The 6980-nt window shown below is 30.4% G+C and overlaps 1 long non-coding RNA gene across 1 annotated transcript; it reads left to right on the forward strand.

The window, feature by feature from the left end:
• The first annotated feature begins 330 nt into the window (after window positions 1-330).
• On the forward strand, window positions 331-3305 carry LOC130015046 (uncharacterized). The gene is made up of 2 exons (XR_008790054.1): window positions 331-986; window positions 1174-3305. It is a non-coding gene; the product is annotated as an uncharacterized LOC130015046 (long non-coding RNA).
• The last annotated feature ends 3675 nt before the right edge of the window (window positions 3306-6980 follow it).

Consider the following 6980-nt stretch of genomic DNA (forward strand, 5'->3'; position numbering starts at 1 on the left):
AAATCATTTTAACCAAAAAACTGAATCAATATTAAAATTTCAATTTGGTTCAGTTTGGTTTTTCGGTTCAATTCGGTTTTTGCACAGCCCGAGTGGTGTACTATTTTTTAGAATGTAGCTAGTGGTTTTGATCTCGGCTTTCATGACGTAAAGGGCCGTTTTGTGCGCCTCAGAAAATTATGAGGATCACTTTTGCACCTCATGGCAACATTAGTGTCCTTTTTATACCTTTCTCCTTTTATAATCTAGGTCTGATTTTAGACATATTTTATTTGTTTAAAAAGAAAAAGTAATGACTGTATAATTATTATCCATCCATCAATCTATGCTCTTACTTTTGTACGATTACTGTGTATCAAAACCCTACTCTCTCAATCAAGAAAGTGAAGTATACTCCCAACACAAACAACATTATATTATATTATCACTGTCTATAACCAGCAGCATCAACAACAAGAACAAACCCTCAAATGATCATCAAAGTTCAAACAAACCCTATCTTCTTCTTCTTCATCTTCTTCCTGTAGAGAGCTGGTTTCATATTTTCTTTTCTTGTGAGAAAAGAAGAGAAAATGAGGGAAACAGAAAGAAAATAAACCCACAAGTTTAAGTTTTGTTTATTAAAATGAAAAAATGAGATGTTTTTCTTGAAAGAATTTGAAGAGTTTATTTTGTTTTTGCCAGATTTGTAGAGAGAGATCTTAATTCAATCGCTTTCTTTCTTCTTCTTCTCTGACTCTCATGGAGATAGCGACATTTCATCTTCTTCTTCCTCTGCTCTTTTCTTCTTTTATTTATTATTTTTCTCTTCCGTGATTTCCTCACTGATATATTAATTTCCAGTTCTCTTTATGGCTAATACTATTAATTTCATTTCTACATTCTTTTTCCTTTTTTGCTTTTTAAACTGTGTGCAACTCGTCATTATCGTCCTTCACTCACTCAGATTAATGCGTTTCAGATCAAGACTCAGTTCTAGCTCTTTGGTAAGTCTTGACCTCAGCTTTATCTTTTTGTTTGTGTTTGTAGAATTATGAGAACCGTTTCTGCATATTTACCATGATGGTGACTTTTATATTTTTGCTAGATCTCCAAATTTGGTTTTATGTCATCAATGAGTTTGTTCTTAACTAAATCTGGTTTCGTTTTCATGTTTTTCTGTGGATTATTCAGAGATCTATGTTACTTTAGCAGTTGGGTTACCTTCAAGTCACTTTCATTTTATTCCAGGACATGGGAAAACCTTGTCTACTTTAGGGTTAGGGTTCATGCAGAGCTTTCAAATTTAATATTTCAATTCTTGAAGCAGCACCGTTTTTGCATTTAGCTTGTTATACTTCTAAATTTTCACATGATATTTAAGGTTAAATTAAGGATCTTACTTTTAACCAGACTAAGAACTTTTCCTTGATTAAGGGTAGGATTAATTGTTAGTGTTCTTGGCTGCTGTTTTCTTGCTTTTCTGATATGTTGTTTTCCTTCTCTTTTTTATGTCCCATTTTGAACTCTTTTTAAAGTGATTGGTTAATTACCATTGTTTTAATGAAAATCAGAAATGAATATGCCTGGTCTTTTGTGACATTTACATGCAATACCAAAACTTAATTTAATTTTGCCTTGACAAGAAAAAGTTAATGCTTGGTAGTTGATTTACATTGGTACTTAATTAATTGAGGAGAAGATCCTGGATCGTGTAGAATCATTAGATTGAGTAGTGAAAATGCATCATCAAACACCATGGCCGTTGTAACCGGCCTCGAAAAATCTCTTTAGCTAGGTATCTCTGATGGTGATTATAGTTACTGTGCTGTTAAGTTATCAACAATGTCTAGTAGGATATTATATCATGGGCAATTGTTTAAGAGAGCTCTCTTCAGTCCACTCATGGGCGGGCGAAGGGTTTGAACTATCTGCCGACTCATTCATTCAAACACAGTAGAATCAGAGCACAAGTAGCTGCTGTTGTGAATGTGTGAATGATGCGGGAGATAAATTTCATACTCCTCTTCTCTGTGCTTGGACTGAAGGGAGCTCCCTTTAACTGTTTCATATTCATACAATTAAATTTTCAATCAGTCCATTTCAATTAATACATGTGCTTTCATCTTAATACATTTACGATTTGATAATTTGCTCAATTGTCCAAATCTTTGATCAATGGCGGGACTCTTGGTAGAAATTAACAACTTGTTGTGATCATGCATGTGAATTACCATATTGCACGAAAATGATGCAACTGAAATGCTGATATAGAAAAAAGCAAAATGATATTTGTACAAGAACAAAATTATGAATATAAAGTTTTGGAGTTTCGAAAGCGTTTTCAAACACAAATCTCCGCCGAAGTATTTATGATAGCTTATGCGCATCGAAAGTCATGAATTGCATTAATTAAGTCATGAATATGAGTGTTTTAAGGTTTAGAATCCCTTCATAGTCCATCGGTCTGAAAGGGTTTATAACCACATTTATGATACAATAGCTATGTTAATAGAAATTGTATATTTAGCTGAAATTTGGCATGGAACAATGATATTATTTTGTCCTTTTTACTCGTTTAAATTCATACATGATCTCAGCACTTGTTGTCCTTTCGTAGCATTGTATAACATGACCAGTCTATATGTTTTGTATGATTACCGACACCATACATGACTAGTCTTTGTCTTAAAGTATGGATTGTACTATAGAGTTACTGCAAGTTGATAAACAGTAGCAAAATACCTACCTACGCAAGTAACCTTGCAGTAGGATTAGACTGGACATTTATAACATGATTTGAACTATCAAGCGAGACTATTTTTACCCTGCATGCTTGCTTGTAACAAATGAAGAACTAGGCAACCCTAGTTTCTGAATAGGCTAAATGATTTATATAATAGTTTTGACATATATATTTTTATGACAATTTAAGAGCCTGATGTTAGTTGTTATCGATGAATAATTATACAACGCAACGGTTGCGCCACGTCATTTGTGCTACAAACCAATGAGGCGTTAGCCATGTGCAAATGTTTAATGATAAAAAAAATAAGTAATAAATAAAGATTCCTTATTGCAAATGATTATTGGCTTGTTGTAAAAAAGACGTGGCACATCCGTTGTGTGAGATAAATACTCGTTATCGAGTGATGCCGTGCATAGCTGGTTTGTATTCGAGTTTCAATTATGAGGGGATTAATGTTAATTGAGAAATTCTTTTATGTAGTCTTTATTCACTATGTTATTAGAAGTAGTTGATTAAAAAAAATGTTAATAGAAGTGGAGTATTACATCTTTAAATTATACTTCCCGTCATTATTACACATCATTATTTTGAGAGATTATTTTAGTAATACTTTGTTGATTGATATACAATTGTTTTTTTAGTGTTTTCATTAATATTTGTTTTGTTTTTTTAAAATTTTCTATTCAATTGATGTTTTTTGTTAAAAACTATTTTAATTATATTAAAAATAATATTAAATGATTTAATGTTGTATTATAACTCTATTGATATTATTCATAAATTAAGCTTCTAATCTTAAAAAAAATGGTCACAAGAACCCGCTAATGGAAAAATTCTTAGGTAGATTTAGTCTACCACGTCATCCATAAACTCAGCCTATTATATTATGATACGTCATTAAAATAATGATACTATTGCAATAGTTGTGCCACTATTTTATAATCTATTATAATGTGATAGATTTAGTCTTACATATGGAGTGAATCTATCTAATAATTTTTTCCATTAATAAAAGAGAAAATGATCTAATAATTTTTTCCGCCAATGAGTGAGAAAAGAAGAGAAAAATGTAGGTTGTGGGTTGTCTTTATTGATTTGGTAAGGTTTGGGATACACCGCCTCGTGTTTTCTGTCTAAAAAAGCAAAGAAATGTGTGGTTGGAACTTGTAGCCTATACTCTCTGCCTTTTCACATCCTACTCTCCTTTTCCTTTTTATTCTCTATATTTCTCCATAATTACATTCCCCTCTCTCTTCAATAATGCTACAATTCATTATTTTAAGAAGAATCTCATGACCAAGTCAGTTAAAAAAAAAATGAAATTAAAAAATTATTCAAAATTTAAAGAGCAATGCTATATAATTCAGCATTTTTAATTTTTTTTTTACCGTCTGACGTGATAGTCAAAGAGGCGATTAATTAAATTTTATTTTTTGAGATATACACTTTTTATTGGGAATTCGACGAATAAAACTTTGGCGTATGGTGGGTTAAGAGAGACGAGTTAGAAAGTGGGTTACAAAGTATTTTTCAAATTTAAAATCAATCTTTAAAGCAACTTGGAAATAGGATGGTGGGAGTATAATATACAGTATATATAACAAATATTATTTATATATTATAATATATAAAATTCTCTTTAAATAATAATAAAAAATTATAGATCTTAGAGATAGCAACTTAGATTAGGTTATAATTATTAGATCCTTCTTTAAAGAAAATTGTTCTTGTTTTGATTAAATTTACTATTGACTTGTTCTGTTAGTTAATTTTGTTATTTGACCTGGTTAAATGGTCTAATTATCAAAAACACCTATATTAGTATTAATAGTATATTTTATACATATATCAAGTCTGCATCATATGTGATAATTTAGCCAGATTTAGAAAGAAATACTAGCATAATTAATAACTTAAAAGCTTAGCACACCTTGAATAATCTGTTCTTGGTTAAATGTGTAAGCAAAAAAAAGTACAGTTTTGTTGCACCAACATTATTTGTTTTCTTGATTTCTTGAAGAAAATCCTTTTTAGAGAGTTTTAAATTTTCTGCGACTGTACTTGCGGATATATAAATATATTTAAAAAACTGACATGAAGCTATTGATCAAAAAATTTTAAAAAAATAAAGTTGCTTTGCTTGAGCAGTTCAAGAATGGAAGTACAGGTGAACTGCATTTTTATATGATCTTCCAACTCATGAGGCATGTGTTTTGCTTCATACCATGTCGTTTTATTTAATATTACTTCTTAAAGTGAATATTTTCTTGCTTAATTAATACTATATGATAAAAGGGTGCAAATTAATTTAGTTATTTAAAATTGAGAGTTGCACAACTGCTGAGTAGGTAAAACTCATATTTGACTCCATGCACATTGCATTTTTATAATTTCATTTGTAACATTAAGTCCTTATACTTTTAATTTTTTTAGATATTGAACTTATTTGGATTGAAAAATATTCGGTTTAGTCTCTGTATTTTATTATTTTTGACATTTGATTCTTTCACTTTTTTTTTTATTAATATCGGATCTTTACAATTTTAGTTGTATAAACATTGAGTCACTCCATCATAAAAGGGTGTTAATTTGGTTCAAAAATATCCAATTTAGTCCTACTTTTTTTCATTTATAAGTAATTATTGTTTTACTTTTTTGTTCTGTTAATTAGATTGTAATATTATTTAATTTTCAAAAAATGCAAATTATTTTTTAATTATTTTAATATACAAGCATAATTATAATTGTAATAATTATACTTATATTGGCATAACAAATTCATGTCACTAATTTTAATTATAAATAATTATATATTTTAAATTAAAACTATAAAAAAATTTATAAAATTATTTTGTATTAATATCAAATTTCATTTTTAGTAATTTTTCATAAATTTTTATTTATCTAAATTTTTACTAAGTAATTTCGAATACTTTTATTTTTATGGAATATATATTTCATTTTCCCTCCCAATTTTTAATAAAAAATATAAATCTATAAAATGATAAGCGAAAGTAAAAGTCAAACAACCTTTATTTATAATTCTCGATGGAATATTATAAAATCTCACATGAAAGGATTTAAATGTATAAAAATTACCAATTTTCGCGTAATTTTGGTATTTCACACGAATTTTTAATTTTGACATAAAAGTACATGAACTGTTTAATTTTTGCATATAAAACCATATTTATATTTTCTTTGAAAGACAGTGCCGTTTTAGGTAAAAAAAACAATGCGGTTTTATGTCCAAATCGGTGTCGATATTATAATTGTAAAAAATTGATACTTCATGTATTTTTATGCCAAAATTAAAAGTTCATATAAATACCAAAAACACGCGATAGTTCTTGATTTTTGGAGCATATATACCTTAAGAAAAGGAAAATAACATAAAAGTTCATATAAAAGAGGTAACGGTGTTATTTCTTGTTTTTAGACGCTTAATTCATTTAGCACCTATTTAATATACTAAACTACCTCCATTGACTTAAACATCGGGGCAAACGTGAGTCCAAAAACCAAGTTTCCCTACCTCACTTATATCTTTCGATCTGTCCCAGCCCAATGGAAGATGGATCTTTATCACCGCATTTCTGAATCCATCATTTGGCGACGTTTGTGGGAACGACCAGTTTCCATAAACAAATTTCATTGATCGGATTACGGAATGGCAGGAATTAAAAAAAATCCCACCGCCAACCGCACTTAAAGACAATCTCTCACTACTAATCGAAACCAGAGAAAAAACCCCCACTTCCGCCGAATGAAAAGGAGAATTGCCTATCGCCCTACTTGTACACACCCCTTCCTCTACCGCTTGTCACTAGAACAGCAGTACCATTCTCAGGATACGGAACACTGAATCCAAGTGTGGGGGAGAGTTCTAGCTTTTTCTCCCGAGAACGTTCAACCAAACGCTGGAAAGCGCCATGCGGCATTTTCGAGATGCTATTGAAATTAAGGAAGCCATAAGCACCTTGGTGTCCTAAAGCTTAACAAGAAGACGCAAAAAAAGACTTGGAAGAAACTGCGATGGCAATAGGGGAAAGCATAGGCATAAATACAGGACCAACAGAATTAACGCAGAGGTGGAGATGAAAAAATAAGAGGAGATGGATAGTATTTGAGAAACAAGAGAAGGAACTCTCTGAAACATTGCCAGCAAAACCAGGATAAGACGATCAGAGATAGCAACGGGCACGGTAAACTTGTTGGAAGTACAAAGGTTGATAGTAGAAAAAATACAATC

This window comes from Mercurialis annua, linkage group LG2 (genome assembly GCF_937616625.2).
Source record: "Mercurialis annua linkage group LG2, ddMerAnnu1.2, whole genome shotgun sequence".
NCBI classification, from domain to species: Eukaryota; Viridiplantae; Streptophyta; class Magnoliopsida; order Malpighiales; family Euphorbiaceae; genus Mercurialis; species Mercurialis annua.